Source organism: Rhinopithecus bieti, unplaced genomic scaffold (genome assembly GCF_001698545.2).
Source record: "Rhinopithecus bieti isolate Rb0 unplaced genomic scaffold, ASM169854v2 scaffold_3316, whole genome shotgun sequence".
Classification (NCBI taxonomy): Eukaryota; Metazoa; Chordata; class Mammalia; order Primates; family Cercopithecidae; genus Rhinopithecus; species Rhinopithecus bieti.
The window spans coordinates 1,967,175-1,989,793 of NW_016804424.1; positions in this window are offsets into that span (position 1 = coordinate 1,967,175).

Sequence of the window (22,619 nt, forward strand, 5' to 3'; positions counted from 1 at the left end):
ATACAAACAATCTCACAAAAAATGTGGGCTAAGGGCATGAATAGACAATTCTCAAAGAAGATACACTAACAGCCAACAAACACATGGAAAAATGCTCAACATCACTAATAATCAGGGAAATGTAAATTAAAACCACAATGTGATACCACCTTACTGCTCCAAGTATGGCCATAATCAAAAAATCAAGAAATAATAGATGTTGTTGTGGATGTGGTGAAAAGAGACTACTTTTACACTGCTGGTGGGAATATAAACTAGTTCAACCACTATGGAAAACAGTGTGGAGATTCCTTAAAGAACTAAAAGTAGATCTACCATTTGATTAGTAGTAGCAATTCTACTGCTGGGTATCTACCCAGAGGAAAAGAAATCATTATACAAAAAAGATGTTAGGCTGGTGCAAAAGTACTGTGGTTTTGGCCACTACTTTTAATGGCAAAACCATAATTACTTTTGCACCACCCTAATATTTGCACATGCATGTTTATAGCAGCACAATTTGCAGTTGCAAAAATATGGAACCAGCCCAAATACCTATCAATCAATGAGTGGATAAAGAATATGTGATACACACACACACACACACACACACACACACACACACACACACGCCATGGAATACTATTCAGTCATAAAAAGGAACTAAATAATGGCATTCACATCTGGATAGTTGGAGACGATTATTCTAAGTGAAGTAACTCGGGAATGGAACCAAACATCGTATGTTCTCACTCATAAGTGGGAGCTAAGCTATGAGGATGCAAAGACATAAGAATACAATAGACTTTGGGGACTTGAGAGAAAGGGTGGGAGGGGGGTGAAGGATAAAAGACTACACTGCTTGGGTGATGGGTAAACCAAAATCTCAGCAATAACTGGTGTAAAAAGTATTCATGTAACCAAACACTACCTGTTCCCCCAAAACCTACTGAAATTTAAAAAAAAAAAAAAAAAAAAAAAAATTAAGACAAAACTAAATAAAATCAACTTCCAATAAAAAACTTAAAACAAAACTAAAACTAAAATCTTAAAAAAAAAAATTAAGACAAAACTAAATAAAAATCAACTTCCAGCCAGGAGCGGTGGCTCAAGCCTGTAATCCCAGCACTTTGGGAGGCCGAGACGGGTGGATCACAAGGTCAGGAGATCAAGACCATCCTGGCTAACATGGTGAAACCCCGTCTCTACTAAAAGATACAAAAAACTAGCTGGGCGAGGTGCCGGGCGCCTGTAGTCCCAGCTACTCAGGAGGCTGAGGCAGGAGAATGACGTAAACCCGGGAGGCAGAGCTTGCAGCTGAGATCGGGCCACTGTACTCCAGCCTGGGAGACACAGCGAGACTCTGTCTCAAAAAAAAAAAAAAATTAACTTCCAATAAATAAATAAACGTGATATATCATATTAAGAGAATGAAGGAAAAATATCATATGATCACTCCAATAGATGCAGAAAAGTTGTTTGACAAGATTCAATACCCATTGTGATAAAAACACTCAACAAAGTAGAAATAGAAGGAAAGTACTTCAACCTAATAAAGTCTATGAAAATTCATAGCTAGTGTCAAAATTGAAAACCAAAAGTTTTCTTCTAAGACCAGAAACAAAGCAAAAATGTCTACACTAGCAAATTCTGTTCAACATAGTACTGAAAGTTCTGGCCAGACCAATGGTCAATAAAAAATAAATAAATAAATAAAAGATGTACAAATCAGAAAGTAACAAATAAAATAATACGTTTACCCATGATATGATATCATGCATAGAACCCCTAATGATTTCATTAAAATTAACCTGTTAGAACCAATAAGTAAATTCAGTAAAATTGTCATATACAAAATCAACTCACAAAAATGTTTTATTTGTATACACTTGCAACTATCTGAAAAGAAAATTAAGAAAACGATCCCATTCACAATAATATAAAATACTTAGGAATAAAAATAGGGAGAAGAAAGAGTTGAAAACAACAAAACATTATATTTTAAAAAAAGAAGACACAGATAAATACAAAGGTATGCCATGTTCATATCACTGTTTTATAGAAATATTAAAAGGTTCTAAACTTTACGTAGAACACAAAGAACTCTGAATAGACAAAACGATCTTGAGAAAGAAAAAAAAGCTGAATCATTCACACTTCCTGATTTCCAAATATGTCAGAAAGCTACAATAATCAAAACAGTATGGTACTGGCATAAAGGTAAGCATATAGATGAATGGAGCTGAAGAGAGTCCAAAAATAAACCCATGCATAAATGGTCAATTGATCTTCAACAGGTTTGCCAAAAATACACACTAGGAAAAGGATTATCTTTTCAAAAAATTGTGTTGAAAAACTGGATGTGCAAATGCAAAGAAATTAAACAGAATTGTTATCTTAAACTATATTTAAAAATTAACTCAAAATGAATGAACTCAAACCTAATACCTGAAACTGTAGAAGTGAAAGAAAATATACGTGAAAAGTTTCATTTAATTATTCTTGGCAATGATTTTCCGAACATGACACAAAAAGTAAAGGTAACACAATTAAATATAAACAAGTGCAACTATATCTAACTAAAAATCTTCTTTATGTACGGCAAGGAAAACAATCATGAAAGTTAAAAGGCAACCTACAGAATGGGAAAAATTTGCAAACTACATATCTGATAAAGGATTAATATCCAAAATATATAAGAAACTCTTACAACTCAATAGCAAACACAAATAATCAAATTAACAAATGAACATAGAACTTCAAAATACTTTTCTTCAAAGACAATATACAAATGGTCAGGCCGGTTGCAGTGGCTCACACAAAGTTTGTAATCCCAGCACTTTGGGAGGCCAAGGTAGGTGGAATACCTGAGGTCAGGAGTTCAAGACCAGCCTGGCCAACATGGTGAAACTGTGTCTCTACTAAAAATACAAAAATTAGCCAGGTGTGGTGGTGGACACCTGTAATCCCAGCTACTTGGGAGACTGAGGAAGGAGACTCACCAGAATCTGGGAGGTGGAGGTTACAGTGAACCGAGATCACGCCATTGCACTCCAGCCTGGGCAACCAGAGTGAAACTCCGTCTCAAAAATTAATAAATAATAAACAAATGCCTAATAGTTATATAAAAATGATCAACATCACAGTGTCAGTCCATTTTTGCATTGCTATAAAGATATACTTGAAACTAGGTAGTTTATAAAGAAAAGAGGTTTAATTGGTCCATGGTTTTGAAGGGTGTACAGGAAGCATGATGGCTCTGGCATCTTCTGATGAGGCCTCCAGGAGTGTTTACTCATGTGGAAGCTGAAGTGAGAGCTGGAATGTCATATAGCAAGAGAGGTATCACAATATAGATAAGTGCGAGGTCTGAAACTCTTTTAAACAATCAGATTGTGCATGAACTAACTGAGCAAGAACTCACTTTTCACCAAGGGGATAAACCATTCATAAAATATTGCCCCCATGATCCAAACACCTTCCACTAGGCTGCATATCCAACATCGAAAATCACATTTCATCGTGAGATTTTGAAGGGACGAACATTCAAACTCTATCAATCACTAATAGACAAGGAAATGGAAATTAAAACCACAATGAGATATCATCTCACACCTGTTATGGTGGTCATTACCAAATACAGAAAAAGAAATATGCAATGTTGGCAAGGCTGTGAAGAAAAGTGAAACCTGTGTCCTCTTGGTAGAAATTAAAATGAGGTAGACATTATGGAAAACAGTATGGAGATTCCTCCAACACTTAAAGTAGAACCACCATATTGTTCCAGCAACCCCACTTCTAGGTATTTATCACAAAAAAAAATGAAATCAATATCTCAAAGAGATATTTGCAGTCTCATGCTCATTTCACTATTATTCCCAACTGCTGAGATATGGAAGCAACATAAATGTCCATTGAGAGATGAATGAATAAATAAAATTTGATATACACATAAAATGTAATATTTCTCAGCCTTAGAAGATAAATAAATATTATCATGTGACAACGTGGATAAACCTTGGGGACATGATTCTAAGTGAAACAGGCCAGTCACAGAAGGACAAATTCTGTATGATCTCACTTATATTGGAGGTGTCTAAAGTAGTCAAACTCATAGAAGTAGAAAATAAATTGCAGTTTCCAGGGCCTAGGGAGAGAAGGCAATGGAGTATTGGTGTTTTTTAGGTATTAAGTTTTAGTTATGCAAAGTAAAAGAAAGTCATAGATATGTGCTGTGCAACATTGTGCTTATAGTTAGTATTGTACTCCACACTTAAAAGCTTGTTAAGAGAGGAGATTTCACATTATGCTTTGTGATAGTTAATTTTAGGTGTCAACTTGATTGGATTAAGAAACATCTAGATAGCTGGTAAAGCATTACTTTCAGGTATGTCTGTGAGAGTATTTCTGGAGGAGAATAGCATGTGAGTCAGCAGACTCAGTAGAGAAGATTCACTATCAATGTAGATGGACACCACTCAACTGACCAGGGGCCTGGATGAAACAACAACACAAAGTCATAGCAAATTCTCTCTCTTTTTTTCTCTTACAGTTAGGATGCTCTTATCCTTGGACATCAGAACTCCAGATTCTCTGGCTTTTGAACTTTGGGACTTGAAGGAGCATCCTCATTTCTTTCCCTGGGTTCCTAGGGCTTTGGCCGCAGACTGAGAACTACACCATCAGCTGCTCTGGTTCTGACGCTTTTAGACTTAGACTGAGCTCTCCAGTTTGCAGACACCCTATCAAGAGCCTTCTCAGCCTTCATAATTGTGTCAGCCAATTCCTCTAATAAATCTACTCTCTCTCTCTCTCTCTCTCATCTATCTCTGTCTATCTCTCTATCTATCTATCTATCTATCTATCTATCTATCTATCTATCTATCTTATTGGTTCTGCCTCTCTAGAAAGCCCTGACAAATATATTTGTTTTTCACCACAATAAAAAAATTCAAAAAACATAAAGTTATTATTGTGTAGTTTTGAGTCAGAAGTCTGAAATAGGGTTCACTGAATTAAAATCAGCACATTAGCAGAACTGTATTCCATCTGGAAACTCTTGGGAAGGACCTGTTTTCTTATCTTTTTCAGCTTCTAGAAGGCACCTACATTACATGGCTTGTGGCTCCTTTCTCCATCTTCAACTCAAGCATCCTTAGATAGCTCTCTTTTTCTGATACTCTTGCTTTCCTGTTAGATCCCTTGTGATTACATTGGATCTACCCAGACATAATTTTCTCACCTCAAAATCCTTAGTAATATCTTCATAGTCTCTATTGCATGCAAGATAACATATTAAAAGGCTTCAAGGATTAACTGATAAAGAGCTTTGGGGAGAGGGCATTATTTTGTTTACCTTAGTCTACTCTCTAACCATCAAAGAATCTGTTCATCAGAATATAAATATTAATACTTTAATCCCACTCCAACATACCCAATGCCTCAAAATATTACATCAACTAGAAGTCCATGATTTCATATAAATCAGCTATAAAAACTTAACAATTGGAAATAATCAAAAGGATCAGAATCCAGTTCTAAAGAGTTTATTCAAGCAAAAGGTTGGGAATGGCCAATCCAGCAGACACAGACTCCAGAAAAATGGTTCAGCATCGTGATGTTAAAAGTTAAGTTGTTGCTTATATAGGCAGAAAAAATAATAATGATAAGATTGCAACATTTTCTATACAAGGCTAGTTTTTGTGTTACAGTAAGTTATTTAGATACAGCTTCTTTTCTCTTTCATACAGCTTGTTTTCTTTTCTCTACAGCTAGTTTTCATTTCCTTTCTGATTTAAAAGATTGTACTTAACATTCCATCGTAAGGCAATATAACAGCCATGATATCATTGTGTGAAAAACGTAAAAGGGAATTTAATGTATAATAAAGATCAATAATGAAGTGTGAAGGGGTCTTCCCTCATGCCCTTTAGTTATTTACATTTTATAAAACAAAGTAAGGAAGGAAGAAGACTAATCTATAACAGAAACAAAGTTTACAGCTACCTATATTAGAGCTGTCTAGGTTACAGGTGGCTGTCATGTGACCCAAGAACCATAATCACATTCCTTTAAGGCTCAAAATAATTTAGAGTTCCAACAGCTTGAGTTATGAATTACTGATTTTTACAACCCACATTTCATCATATGTATTAGGTGTTGGTGAGTATTCAAATGAATACATCCTGGGGGAAGTTTTTATTTACTTGTGGATGTATTAACCTCAAGAAACAAGTTATCTTTTCCCCAAAATACAATGACGAGATCAGCATAAAATCACAGCTGTAAACATTTTCATTCAAAAGGGGAGAAAATTGAAGGAAAAGTAATTCACTGTTTCCAAGCAATTTTAAAATCTAGTCAGGCATCATGTTTCAAGGCCAGGGGAAAAATCTTTTCTGGCTTGTGGCTCTATCCCCTTAGATTTCATTAAATCTACAGATTAACATAGTAAAATTCAACATGACATCTTTACTATATTTACTTCTTTATTCTCTTTCAATAATTTTCAGTTTTCCAGGTAGACGCCTTGCACATATTTTGTTAGATTTATTTCTTGGTGTGTGGTGGATTTTAAATCAATTGTAAGTAATATATTTTAACATTTTTATTTTCTATGTATTGCAGTTACAGAAATACACAATTTTGCTTTCATAGTGACCAGTGTGCTTAATAAACTTACTTAACAAATCTAGTAGTTTTTCTGTAGATATTTTTACATTTTCTACATTACTATGGTTTGAATGTCTCTTCCCAAACTCATGTTGGAATGTCATTGAAAGAGTATTAAGAAGTAAGACTTTTATATGATATTCAGGTCATATGGGTACTTCCTTCATGAATAGATTAATGTTATTCATCATTGAAGGAGTGGGTTCCTTCTGAAAGGATGAGTTTGGGCCCCCTCTTGCTCTTCTTCTCTATTGCCCACTCTTTGTCCTTCCACTCTTTCATCGTAAGACGATGCATCAAGAAGGTCCTTACAAGATGATGGCACCTTGATATTGTACTTTCTGTCTTTCAGAACTGTCAGTCAATATATTTCTATTCATTATAAATTAATAAATTCATATTTTTAAAATACAGTCTATGATATTTTGCTATAGCAGCACAAAATGGGCTAAGACAGTAAAATGGCATCAGAGGAATGAGTGTTGCTATAAAAAATACCTGAAAATTTGGAAGCATCTTTGGAACTGAGTAGTGGGCAGAGGCTGGAAGAGTTTGGAGGAGCAGTCTAGAAAACATCTGATGCCATGAACAAAGAAGTGTTATGGGTGATTTTGGTGAAGGCTCAGAAGAAGAGAGGAACTGAAAAGAAAGATGGAACTTCCTACAGATTACTTCAGTGATTACAATCAGAATGCTGATAGAAATATAGATGTTAACGGCCATTGTGATGAAGTCTTAGATGACAATGAGGAATATTTTATCGGACACTGAAGTAAAGGCCATCCTTGTTATGAAGTGGCAAAAAACTTGACTGAACTGTGCCCATGACCTAGGGCTTTCAGGAAGGTAGAACTTAAGGGCAATGAACAAACATATCTGGTGAAAAATTCTTAAGCAAAATATTGAGGAAAGCACATACCTCTTTTGTCTGCATACAGTACAATAAGATTTAATGTATTTAAATCAATAATGATTTAAATACAGAATTTATAATTAAAAGGGAAGCAGAATGCAAACATACAGAACATTCCCAGTCTGGCCATATAAGGAAATAAAAAAGCATCTTGGGAGAAAGTATCAGTGGTGTGGCCTAGTGACTATTTAAGGAGATTAGCATGGTTAGAAAAAACCAGGTACTATTCATCAAAATAATGACAGAATAGCCCTGAAGGCATTTCAGAGATCTTCAAGGCTGTCCCTCCCATCACAGGCACAGAATGTTAGAACCTTGAGGGTAGAAAGGGCTTACTGCCTAGTGCTGCTTGGAGTCTCTGCTCCCTGCGTTTCAATGCAGCACCTCCAGCCACCCCAGCCATGGCTCAAGCTGGCCCAGGTACTGCTCATGCTGCTGCACTGGAAGGCACAAGCAATAAGTCTTGGCAGCATCCACATGGTTCTAATTCTACAAACGGACAGAATGCTTGGGCTGTGGGGCCATGGCAACCTTCACCTGAATTTCAAATAATGTATTGAACAGCCTGGGGATCCAGGCAGAAATCTTTCATAGGGATTGAGCCATCATAGAAAGTTCTCACGAGAGCAAACCTAGTGGAGCCATAAGAGTAGGGGTATCCCCACAACCCCATAACTGTAGATATACCAGTATGTAGCCCCAGCCTAGAAGAGCTGCAGGCAGGAGACTCCTACCTATGAGAGCTGCCGCATGAGCTAAGTCCAGTAAAGTCATGGGGGTAGAACTGTTTAAGGTCTTGTGGGCCCACCCTCCTTCACCCCAGCATGTCCAGAAGGTGGCACATGGAGCCAAAGATTATTCTGAAGTCTTAAGATTTAATGTTGCTTGTTCCGTTAGCTTTTGTATTTACTTGGAATCTGTTAATCCTTTATTTCTAGTTGTTCCCTTTTTATATGGGAATGTTCATTCTATGCCTGTCTCAATGTTATATTTGTGAAGTAGATAACTTGTTTTGATTTCATAGACTCACAACTGAAGAAGAATTTATTTCAGGTGACTTCTGCCGTGTGACTCATCCCTATAAGATTTACATGAGACTTTGAGCTTTGGACTTTTGAGTTGGTGCTAGCACAAATTAAGACTTCTGAGGCTATAGGAATGAAATTAATTTATTTTTTATGTGAGAAGAAAAAGACTTTAGGGGGCCAGAGTCATAATGCTATGATTTGTTGAATGCCTACGCCCAAACTTATGTTACAATGTAATTGCCATTGTGAAAGTATTAAGAGATAAGACCTTTAAGACGTGTTTGGGTTATGGGGTCAATGCTCTCATAAATTGATTAATGCTGTAATTGTGGAAGTGGGATTATTATAATGGGAGTAGCTTTCTTATGAAAAGATGAGTTTGGCTTCCTCTTACCCTCTCTTTACCCTTTTACTCTTTCTTTTACCATGGGATGATGCAGCAAGAAGGTCCTTGCCAAATGTTGGCATCTTGATATTGGACTTCCTCATCCCCAGAACTGTCAACCAAAAACTGTGTGTTCCTTATAAATTATACAGACTTTGGTGTTTGTTATAGCATCACAAACTGACTAAGATATATACACACAACCAGATTGTCTGTGGAAAATGACAATGTTTTCCTTTAAAATCTTTTTTATTTTCTTTCATAATTTCACTAGCTAAAACTATGAGTATAGTATTGAGTAGGAATGGTGATAGCAAGTATCTAGTTTCTAAGGGAAACACTTATTAAGAAAGTTATTTGCTGTAGATAGATGTAGATTTTTTTACTGATTAACGGCTTATATTCTGCCATTAGTTTGCTAAGAATTACTTTCATAAATGTTTTTTAACTTTATCAGATGCTTTATATCTATCAAAATAATCAACTATTTCTCTTTCATTCCACCAGTGTGATTAATTACACTAATTATATATGAGTATTAAACTACTCTTGTATTCTTGGAACAATTTCCACCTGGTTTTACGTATCTTCATTTTTTATGTGTTACCAGATCCGTTTTGCTAGTAATTTGTTTACAATTTTTCATTAGAGTAACTGGTGTGTAATTTTTTTATTTTTATTTTTATTTTTTTGACAGAGTCTTGCTCTGTCATCCACACTGGAGTGCAGTGGTGCAATCTGGGCTCACTGCAAGCTCTGCCTTCTGGGTTCACGCCATTCTCCTGTCTCAGCCTCCCCAGTAGCTGGGACTACAGGTGTTCGCCACCACACCCAGCTAAATTTTTTGTATTTTAGTAGAGACAGGGTTTTACCTTGTTAGCCAGGATGGTCTCCATCTCCTGACCTTGTGATTCTCCTGCCTCAGCCTCCCAAAGTGCTGGAATTACAGGTGTGAGCCACCATGCCCGGTCAATTTTTTTATTCTTAGAATGCTCTTATGATGGCTTTGTGTCTGTCTCATAATACACATTGAAAATTTTTTGTTGTTTTTCTGTTACACAGAAAAGTATACGTAAAGCTGGTCATTTATTTCTTAAATATTTTTAAATAATTTATTAATAAATTTCTCTTAGTCCCAGGGTCTTTGTGAAAACTTTTCAATAAAAACTTCAAAATTTTAATAGACATTAAACCATTCGATGGTGTAATTATTTTTTATTTTGGCTAAATGTATTTTTGGAAAAATTTAATCCATTATATATAATGTATCAAACTTTATAGTTGTAAATTAGTTTATAATATCTTCTGAATACCCAAATATATAAAGTTTCCATAATATATTTTAATGTCTATAGAATCTATAGTGATATGCTTCTTTTAACTTCTGGCATTGGAAATTTATGTTTTCTCCCTTTTTTATTATTTAGTCTTGCTTTGAGCTAACCAATTTTATTAATCTTAAAAAAAAAACTTTTAGATCTGTTGATTTTCTACATTGCATATTTGGTTTCTATTTTATTCATTTCTCTTATAATAGTTATAAAATCAACTTGACTGTCTACTAATTCCTGATTTAATCTCAGACATTGTATATTATAAGGGTATAGATCTTTAAGATGAAACTGTTCACTAGAGCAAGTTGCTTTCCTCTTTATTAGGGTATTTAGGGTAGAAGACTTATTTCCACAATCCAATCAGTGATTGAAGTTTGCTGGACTTGGGCTGCAGATTGTATAAAACTTAGTCTACCTCTACATTATATTTTTTTCCTAGATATTGATCCTTTGGGTCCTTTAATTGTGGGCCTTTTAAGTCTCTGGTTTCTTATTTTATTATTATTATTGTACTTTAAGTTCTAGGATACATGAGCAGAATGTGCAGGTTTGTTACATAGGTATGCATGTTCCATAGCGGTTTGCTGAACCCATCAACTCATCATCTAGGTTTTAAGCCCCGCATGTATTAGGTATTTATCCTAATGATATCCCTCCCCTTGCCCTCCACTGCCCGGTGTGTGATGTTCCCCTCCCTGTGTCCATGTGTTCTCATTGTTCAACTCCCGCTTATGAGTGTGAACATGCAGTGTTTGGTTTTCTGTTCCTGTGTTAGTTTGCTGAGAATTATGGTTTCCAGCTTCATCCACGTCCCTTCAAAGGACATAAATTCATTCTTTTTTATGGCTGCCTAGTATTCCATGGTGTATATGTGCCACTTTTTCTGTATCCAATCTATCATCGATGAGCATTTGGGATGGTTCCAAGTATTTGCTATTGTAAGTACTGCTGCAGTAAACATATATGTGCATGTGTCTTTATAGTAGAATGATTTATAATCCTTTGGGTATATATCCAGTAATGGGATTGCTAGATCAAATAGTATTTCTAGTTCTAGATTGTTGAGGAATTGCCACACTATCTTCCACAATGGTTGAAATGAACTAACTTACACTCCAACCGACAGTGTAAAAACATTCCTATTTCTCCACATCCTCTCCAACATCTATTATTTCCTGACTTTTTAATGATTACCATTCTAATTGGCATGAGATGGTGGTATCTCATTGTGGTTTTGATTTATATTTCTCTAATGACCAGTGATGATGAGCTTTTTTCATATGTTTGTTGGCTGCATAAATGTCTTCTTTTGAGAAGTATCTATTCACATCCTTCGCCCACTTTTTGATTTTTTTTTATTATAAATTTGTTTAACTTCCTTGTAGATTCTGGATATTAGTCCTTTGTCAGATGGATAGATTGCAAAAATTTTCTCCCATTCTGTAGGTTTCCTGTTTACTCTGATGATAGTTTATTTTGCTGTGCAGAAGCTCTTTAGTTTAATTAGGTCCCATTTGTCAATTTTGGCTTTTGTTGCCATTGCTTTTGATGTTTTAGTCATGAAGTCTTTGCCCATGCCTATGTCCTGAGTGGTATTGCCTCAGTTTTCTTCTAGAGTTTTTATGGTTTTAGGTCTTACATTTCAGTCTTTAATCCATCTTGAGTTAATTTTTGTATCAGGTGGAAGGAAGAGCTGAGTCTTTGGCTTCTTAGTCCAAAATAACTATAGAATATTAAGTTCTCTTTTTTCAGAGGCGTTATGTCTAGCTCAGCTGTTTATAATTCTTCCTTATGTATCTTCAAACTTTGGAGATGTATTGATAAGGAGATAAGTCATATGATTTAAGTCATTTCACAGTCACTCCAGCCTTCTGTGAATGTCAAAGTCATTATTTGTTTATCTGTCTCCATAAAGGCCTTTGATTAGAGCCAAGCCTGAATATTTACCCATAGTTGCACCAGATGCTGTAAGTGTCTCAGTAAAAAGTGGTTACAGACCTTAGTTGAAATTCGTCACTTTCACCAGGGCTTTAATTATTTGCCTGTTTTATTTAGAAGGCTATTGCTTCAGGGTGAGTATATGTTTCTTAACAGCATGAAACTTTGGGACATATTTTTCTCACTTTTGAACATTTCAACCTGACTCTTTAGCCTCTTCAATCTCAGATTTCAGCAAATGTGCTAAAGGGAAAAATTAGCCAGGTGCCCAAAGCCCTCTCAGCTTTCCAAACTTGTTTTACCAGCCTTGTAGGACTGTGTATTAGTTCGTTCTCACACTGCTATAAATAAATACCTGAAACTGGGTATTTTATAAAGAAAAGAGGTTTAATTGGCTCACAGTTCCACAGGCTATGCAGGAAGCATGGCAGCATTAGCTCAGCTTTTGATGAGTGCTCAGGAAACTTACAATCATGGAAGAAGTCAAATGAGGAGCAGCACTTCACAAGGCTGGAGCAGGAGGAAGGTGGGGAGGTGGTATACACTTTTAAACAACCAGATCTCATGATAACTCATTCACTCACTATCAAGAGAATAGCACCAAGGGGATGGTGTTAACCCACTCATAAGAACTTCGCCATATGATCCAATCGCCTCCCACCAGGCCCCACCTTCAATACTAGGGATTATAATTCAAATTGAGGTTTGGGTAGGGACACAGATTCAAACCATATCAGACTGGTAAAACTCATCTGATTTTTCAATATTCCCCTCTACTAACTCCCAGCATCTTGCCACACACACCATAGCAGCCTTCTGCATTAGCCAAGCCCTGATCATTGAAATAGGTCATTCTTGTTAAGAAATTTAGCTATCCTTTTCTCACTATCTCAAGAGATATCTAAAAGTTTTAAATACGTGATTTTTCAAATTGATATGAATGTTTTAGTTATTGTCAGCTTCAGTATTGGTCTCTTATCATTTACTACTCCGTTCAGTATCAGATAATGAATTGAAAATGTGCCATGAGCCAAGTGGAGTGGCTCACGCCTGTAATCCCAGCACTTTGGGAGGCCGAGGCAGACGGATCACTTGAGGTTAGGAGTTTGAACTCAGTCTGGCCAACATGGCAAAACCCCTTATCTACTACAAATACAAAAATTAGCTGGGTGTGGTGGCACACACCTGTAATTCCAGCTACTTGGGAGGCTGAGGCAGGAGAATTGCTTGAACCCATCAGGAGGTTGCAGTATGCCAAGATCTTGCCACTGACTGGTAGCCTGGGCAACAGAGTGAGAATCCATCTCAAAAAAAAAAGAAAGAAAGAAAGACAAGAAAAAAGAAAAAGAGAGAGAAAGAAAGAGAGAGGAAAGAAAGAAAAGAAAAGAAAAGAAGGAAAGAAAGAAAGAAAGAAAGAAAGAAAGAAAGAAAGAAAGAAAGAAAGAAAGAAAGAAAGAAAGAAAGAAAGAAAGAAAAAAGAAAGGAAGGAAGGAAGGAAGGAAGGAAGGAAGGAAGGAAGGAAGGAAGGAAGGAAGGAAAGAAAGAAAAGAAAGAGAGAGAAAGAGAGAAAGAGAAAGAAAGAAAGAAAACGTGGCATGAGAATAAGGGTATAGCTGTATGAATGGAGTTATCACTTTATGGGAGAGAAAATCCTAGAGTAGAACTCGTTTTGTTGGGGTAAGGGGAATTACGAGGTTGGTTTAAGTCATATTAATTTGAGATCACTATTAAGTCTCCCACTGCAGAAGTGAAGAAAATAGCTGGATATAAAGCAATTTTTAAAAATGTTTGACATTTGAGAAATATGTGTGGTGACCACCAACATGGAAATGTAGTCATTTCTCTGGGAGTACATAGCTATTTTAACCAAGATAAAAAAGAGAGAATATGCAATAAGCACAGTTAGAAATGTTAAAAAGTGACATTACAACTGATACAAAAATGCGAAAAGAAAAGAGAAGAGGTTCTTGGAGGCAGACCTGAGGCATTTAGCATTTAGAAATAAGAAAGATGAGACGGATTCAATTAAAAACCTGAAGAGATCAATAACTGAAATAAATCAGAAAGTTGACAAAGAATTACCTCCCCAAATGCTTTGAATTATAATGGTTTTATGGATAGGTCTTTCCATATTTTTGAGAAGCAAAGGAAGTATTCAACTTCTAAATATGCAGAAACAAATATTATAAAATGGTTTATAATATATGTTAATATTAGATTGCCAAAATAAAATTGCCACTGATAATATGTGTCATAACATTTACTACAGAGTAAATCCTAGACTCTCAAATCACTCTGTATTAACAATAGGAGAGATGAAGTTTAATTATAGTTAATGCTGAACCTCAAACTTAAGCAATTAGAGGTAGATCCAGATTTAGAATCTAGCAATTCTGATACTCACTCTAGCATTGTTTTCACTATACCATCCAAGCTACATTTCTAAATTTAAAGTGTTTCAATAAATATATTTCCTTTGTCCTAAAAATATCAGATAATATTTAATCTACCCATTAGGAAATTTGTTAGAAAGTTTAAAACTGTCTTCAGTTGATTTAGACATTTGTTTTGATATTTTTGTAACACAAAAGGAACTACCATTTGTTATGAGTTCCTTTAATCATATTCACTGATAACTCATAAAAAACTTGAAAGTAAGCCTGATCCGGATGACTTCACAGAGAATACCCAGAATTATTTTCAAGCTAAAACTCTATTCCCTATGGTTAAATTAGGAATCTGGATGTCATTCTTAGAATAGTTTTAGTAAGATAGGTACCAGCTCTCCTTTGTACTTCTGGTAAAATTTGACTGTGAATGAAACTAGCCCTGAGCATTTTTTTTGGTGTTGAAAGATCTTAAATTACTAATCCAATTGTATTGCTCATTATTGGTCTATTCAGGATTTCTGTTTCTTCCTTATCCAATATTGGGAAGTTTTATTTTTCAAGGAATTTATTTATTTTCTCTAGGTTTTCTAGTTTGTACTGTGTACCTGGAGATGTTCATAATAATCTCTAATGGTCATTTGCATTTCTGTGGTATCAGTTGTAATGTCACTTTTTAACATTTCTAACTGTGCTTATTGCATATTCTCTCTTTTTTATCTTGGTTAAACTAGCTAGCAGTCTATTTGTTTATCTTTTCAAATAAGCAACGTTTGTTTTATGGATCCTTTGTTTCATTTATTGGTCTCAATTTTATTTAGTTCTGCTCTGATCTTTGTTATAGCTTTTCTTCTCTTGGCTTTGGGTATGGTTTGTTCTTGATTTTTCTAGTTTCTTGAGATGTGACATTTGGTTGTTAATATAAGACCTTTCTGCCTTTTTTTATGTAGGCACTTCATGCTATAAATTTTCCTCTTAACACTACTTTTGTTGTGTACCAAGGTTTAGGTATGCTGTACCTCTATTTTTATTTATTTTGAAGACATGTTGATTTCTGCCTTAATTTTCTTGCTTACCAAAAAGTAAAAATGGTTACTTTTTTACCATAAAAAGTCATTAAATAGAAATTTGTTTAGTTTCCATGAGCTTGTGTTGTTCTAAGAGTTTCTCTTGGTACTGATTTCTAATTTTATTCCACTGTGGTCTGATAAGACATTCAATATGATTTCAATTTTTTAAAAAATCTATTGAGACTTGCTTTCTGGCCAAGCATATGATCAATTTTGGAAAATGTTCGATGTAGAGATGAGAAAAATGTATATTCTGTAGTTTCTGGGTAGAATGTTCTATAAATGTCTATTAGGTCCATTTGGTCTAAAGTTCAGTTTAAGTCTAGAATTTCTTTTTCAACTGCCTGCCTTAATGACCTGTCTAGTGTTACTGTTGGAGTTTTGAAGTCTCCCACTCTAATTGCATTGCCATCAATTTCGTTTTGTAGGTCTAGTAGTATTTGTTTTATGAATCTGGGTGCTCCAGTGTTGGGTGCACATACATTTAGAATAGTTAAAACTTCTTGTTGTATTGAACCTTTTATCATTATATAATGCCCTTCATTGTTTTTTTTTTTTTTTTTTTTTTTTTTTACTGTTGTTGGTTTAAAATTTCTTTTATCTGATAGAAGAATGGCTACTCTTGCTCATTTTTTCTTTCCGTTCACATGATGTTTTTGCAGCACCTTACTTTGAGTCTGTAGGTATCTTTAAACATAGGTGAGTCTCTTGTAGGCAGCAGATGGTTTAGTCTTGTTTTTTAATCCAATTTGACAGCCTATGTCTTTTAAGTGGAATATTTAGACCTTCACAGTCAAAATCAATTTTGCTATTTGAGGTTTTGCTTCTGTCATAGTTTTGTTAGCTAGTTGTCCTGGAGTCTCAATCATTAAATTGCTTTATAGGATTTGTGAGCTATCTACTTATGTGTGCATTTATGATAGAGTGTATTGTCCCCCTTCATTTCCATGTTTAGAATTATTTTGAACATTTTCTATAGTACCAGTCTAGTGGTGACAAATTCCTTTGGTGTTTGCTAGTCTGGAAAATATTTTATTTCTCCTTCATTTATGAATCTGTGTTTGGTAGGATATAAAATTCCTGACTGCCATGTTTTTCCTTTAAGAAGGGTAAAAATAGGCCCTGATTCTTCTTTGGTTTGTAAAGTTTCTACTGATAGTCTGATGGAGTTTTCCTTACAGTTGAGTTGATGTTTCTTTCTAACTGCCTTTAAGATTTACTCTTTTGACCTTGGATAGTCTCATGACTATATGCCTTGGTAATCTTCATCTTGTATAGTATCTTCCAGGTGTTCTCTAAATTTTTTATATCTGTATGTCTATATCAACAGTAATACTGGGGAAATTTTTCTCAATTATTCCTTCAAATATGTTTTCCAAACTTCTTACTTTTCCTTCTTTTCCCTTAGGAATGCCTATATGTTAAAGTTTTGGTGGCTTTATATAATCCCATGGTTTCTGAAAGCTTCATTTATTTTTTAGATTTTTGTTGTTGTTGCATGACCATGTTAATTCTAAAGACCAGTCTTTAAGTTCCAAAATTCTTTCTTTTCCTTAGTCTAGTCTATTGTTGAAGCTTTCAACTGTGTTTTAAAATTCCATCAGTTAATTTTTTATTTATAGAAGATATATTTGTTTTCATTAAATATATCTATCTCATCTTTCATCTCCTGAATTGATTTTCTGGTTTCTTTGTGTTGGTTTTCAACTTTCTTTTGGATCTCACTGTTCTTCCTTACAATCCACATAGGAGGGATTCCTCCCTAACTCATTATATGAAACTAGTATTACCTTGATACCAAAATGAGGCAAGGACACAATAACAACAACAACAACAAATAAAACTATAGGACAATATTCCTGATGAACATAGATGCAAAAATTCTTAACAAAATCCTGCAAATAAAATACAACAGAACATCAAAAATATAATTAATCATGATCAAGTGCATTTTATTTCAGGGGTGCAAAGATGTTTCTACATTTGGAAATTAGTAAATGTGATTCACCACATCAACAGAATTAAACATAAAAACCATAAATAATAAATGCAGAAAAAGCATTTGATAAAATTCCACATCTCTTCATGGTAAAACCCTCAACAAATGAAGCATTGAAGGAACTGACCACAAAATAGTAGAAGCTATATATGACAAACCCATAGCCAACATCATACTAAATAGGGAAAAGTTGAAAGCATTCTCTCTAAGAACAAGACAATGATGTCAATTCTCACCACTCCTATTCAACATAGTACTAGAAGTCCCAGCCAGAGCAATAGGCAAGATAGAGAGAAATAGAATATATCCAATTTGAAAAAGAGAGAATCAAATTATCTCTGTTGGCTGATGACATAATCTTATACCTAGAAAATTATAAAGACTCCTCTCAAAGGCTCCTAGACGTGATAAACAGCTTCAGTAAAGTTGCAAGATACAAAATTAACATCTGAAAAACAGTAGCATTTCTATACAACAATGATGTTCAAGTTGAGAACCAAATGAAGAACTCAATCCCATTTACAATAGCCACACAAAAATAAAATCTCTAGGAATACATTTAAGCAAGGAGGTGAAGGATCTCTACAAGGAGAACTACAAAACATTGATGAAAGAAATCACAGATGACACAAACAAATGGAAAAACAACCCATGTTCATGGATTGGAATAATCAGTATCATTATAATGACCACACAAACCAAAGCAATCTACAAATTCAACAGAATTTCTATCAGTGTGCCAGCATCATTCTTCATAAAATTAGTTTAAACCAATCTAAAGGTCATAAGGAATAATAATAAAAAAAGAGCATGAGTAGAGAAAGAAAACCTAAGCAAAAAGAACAAAGCTGGAGACATCATCTTACCTGACTTCAAATTACACTATAAGCTATAGCAAGGTACTGGTACAAATAAGTATATACATAGATCAATGGAACAGAATGAAGAACCAATAAATAAAGCCATATACCTAAAATCGACTGATCTTTCATAAAGTCCATACAAATAAACAATGGAGAAAGGACACTTTATACAATAAATGATGCTTGGAAAATTGGCGAGCCATATGTAGAAGACTAATACTGGATTTCTATTTTTCATTATTTACAAAAATTAACTCACGTCCCAAATGTAATACCTGAAATCATAAAAATGCTAGAAGAAAACCCAGGAAAACCTCTTCTGGTTATTGGCCTAGGCAAAGAATTTATAACTAAGACACAAAAAGCAAATGCAATAAAACCAAATATAGACAAATGGGACTTCATTAAACTAAAAGTTTTGAAGAACAAAACAAGTAATCAATAAAGTAAGTAACTTACAAAATGGGAGAAAATATTTTCAAATTATGTCTCTGACAAAAGACTAATATTTAGAGTCTACAATGAACTCAAATAACTAACAAGAAAAAAATAAACATCCTGTTAAAAAGTGGGAAAAGGGTATTACCAGATAATTCTCAAAAGAAGTTATACAAGTGGGCAAAAACATGAAAAATGCCCAATATCACTAATCATCAAATAAATGCAATACCAGTCACACCAGTCAGAATGGTTATCATTAAAAAGTCACAAAATAACAGATCTTGGCAAGGATGCAAAGAAAATAAAATGTTTATACACTGTTGTTGGGAATGCATGTTAATATAAACTGCATGAAAAATAGCATTGAGATTTCCCAAATAAGTAAAAGATAGAACTAACATTCAATCCAACAATCTCACCACTGCATATCTACCCAAAGGAAAATAAATCACTGTACAAAGAAAACACCTGCACTCATATGTTTATTGCAGCACTATTCACAGTAGCAAAGTCATGGAATCAACTTAAGTGTCCATCAACAGTTGACTGGATTAAGAAAATGTGGTATATATACACTGTGGAATATTACATAGCCATGAAAAAAATTAAATTATGTCCTTTTCAACAACATACATACATACAAATGGAGGCCATCATCCTATGTGAAATCACTCAGAAACAGAAAATCAAACATTGCATGTTCTCACTTATAAGTGGTGCTAAACAATGGGTGCACACGGACATAAAGATAAAAATAATAGATCCTGAGGACTCTGAAAGTGGAGAGGGTGGGTGAGAGTGCGGGTTAAAAAATTACATATTGGATACACTGTTCACTAATTGGGTTATGGCTACAGTAGAAGTCCAAACCTCACCATTATGCAATATACCCATGTAACAAATCTGCATATGTACCCCCAACTCTAACATAAAATTAAAATAATAAAATGTAGTTTTTAAGTGGAAGTGAAATAATTGTCTTAGCTTTGAACAAAACTTAGAATAAAAAGAGATTTTCTGCAATGCTGAAATGCTTACAGAATGAGTTACTGAGAAGTCAGTGGGGGAAAGAATGAATTGACTCTTCTATTTAAATTAATCTAAAATAATTTCCATCTTATCAAGTCAATCTTTTTATAAAGATATGTGATATGGTAGATATCCCAGTACTATAGTTAAGACACTTAAACTTTCTTATTATTTAATGAATAGTAAGTCGACCTTGGCACTGTGGATGCACATAAAAATAACTATGCTTACATACTGAAAAGCATAAGAATAATGAATTAAAATCACAACATAAGCCATTGCTATTTCTTCAGATGAACACCATGAAACTCAAAAACACATATTTAGCATTAAAAATACCTTCAGTTATAAATATACAAGTGTTTCCATTCCAAGAAAATCCCTGATTAATGTACCAATTGCTATGGTCTTAGATGTGTGTATGGTGGGTGTTTTTTTGTTTTTTAATTTTCCACAAAAAATTGAAGGCTTATTTGAACCTTTTATTTAATGCTATTGCTTCTTTATGCTCCAGAGAGATTTAAAGTGCAATCAAGTCCCTTATTCAATTCAAGCTATCGTAGGGACCACAGAACCTCAATTAAAACATCAGCTTTCTATTAATCAGTTGTCTAGTAATTACCACACCTTGTCTATTGTATCCTGTTCACTTCCACAGCTTTCTCTCAATAGATTCAAGTACTTGTAAGTACCCCTTCTAATAGAAAGAGCCTGGATGTACTTTATAGGAAGGGTATGCTGAAGTGGAGCTGTTTTAAAAGGAAAGAGTAACACTTTGAAGTAATGACCTGGCTAATTAATGCTGAATTCCAGTAGAAATCCTATTCCTTACTGAAGTACTTATGACATTCACATTAATACTAAATGAGCCCATCAGAATTAATGTCTTTGCAATAAATACCAAAGGAGTTGAGAATGATTAGGCTATTATTGTAAAGTGTTACATAGAAAGACAAAAAAGACAGAGGCTTAAAAGAAAAGAGTAGTGATTTGTTTCTGAAATTGGAGCTAATGGAATTCATATTTATCAAATAAAGTAAAGACATGGAAATACACAGAATATTTCGAGCACAATTCAGTACAATTTTAAATGTAAAATAAATTAGTCTAAAAGTGGTAATGTCTAAATTTCATAAAAAACTGTTAATACCCTACTTCTGCTATCAACCTTATCTATTACATCTATATATACATACATAAGGAAAATCTGTAGAAACAGATTTCTCTCACATACACCTTTAAGGTTCCATTCTTAAAATACTACTGTGATCACCTTAATTTATGATCCACATAATAATCTAAATAATAAAATCTTAAAATACCTACAGAACATTCTAATTTAGTGATTTTCACACTCTTTCAAAATCCTAGAGTTTTCTAAAGAGCCGTGTCAGGATACAAAAATGAAAAGAAGTCCATGGGGACAGAGGATTTCCTCTATTTCTTACTATACCCACTTGGAGCAGAGTGGCTCCATTGTTATCTGCTGTAACTTTTATGATTCTATATAAAACTTTATTGGGAAATAAGCTTGAAAACAAATTTTTAAATAAGTTTGAAAAGTATTTTCTAAATCGAAGGTCCTAAGGTAAATTGCTTGTTATTTTATCTTCTTGTAGACACAGATATTCTTATAACCTTATGTTGGGTCTCGGCAAAAATTAAGTCATGGCATTCAGATGTTTAAACTGCTCTTGTCTAGATTACTCAGCACTTAACTAAGCCACCTCTTTACCTTCCAGTGAACCTTCTTCCATTCTTTTGCCAGTGAACTTTTGGAAATACAGACAGCCCGGATGATATTAGTACATCGTAATGTTTCAATTCTTCAATTGCTTCCAATGCATACAGGATGAATGTCAACTTCTTATGACATATTTTATCTTTTACCCCAATTCATATTAAAAACCCACAATAGATGTTTAATGACTATATTATACTAATGTGTATTTTCATGTTTTGGTCATACTGGTTATATTGTTTAGAATATTTTTCATGTTGACCATCAGTACGGATATGCATATAAAAACAAGCAAGGGAATCACTTCGGAGATAGCACTGAATATCATTGGTAATGCCCTCCTTTTGTTCCTCCTGATAAAGATTGTATATATTTCTACTCATACTATTCACACACCTCTACACACTTATTTCTATAGAAGTACATTCTATAGAACTTAGACTATGTGTGCTCTCCATTCGGGTTACCCAAGGCAGAGTTTGAGCCTTATTTGTTTTCATCTTCAGTCAGTGCTTTCTGTAGATAACCTCTATTGGAATCAGCTGGGGATTAAAAATATACAATTGTGGGCCAGGTGCGGTGGCTCAAGCCTGTAATCCCAGCACTTTGGGAGGCTGAGAAGGGCGGATCACGAGGTCAGGAGATCGGGACCATCCTGGCTAACCCAGTGAAACCCCGTCTCTACCAAAAAATACAAAAAACTAGCTGGGCAAGGTGGCGGGCGTCTGTAGTCCCAGCTACTCAGGAGGCTGAGGCAGGAGAATGGGGTAAACCTGGGAGGCGGAGCTTGCAGTGAGCTGAGATCTGGCCACTGCTCTTCAGCCCGGGCAACAGAGTGAG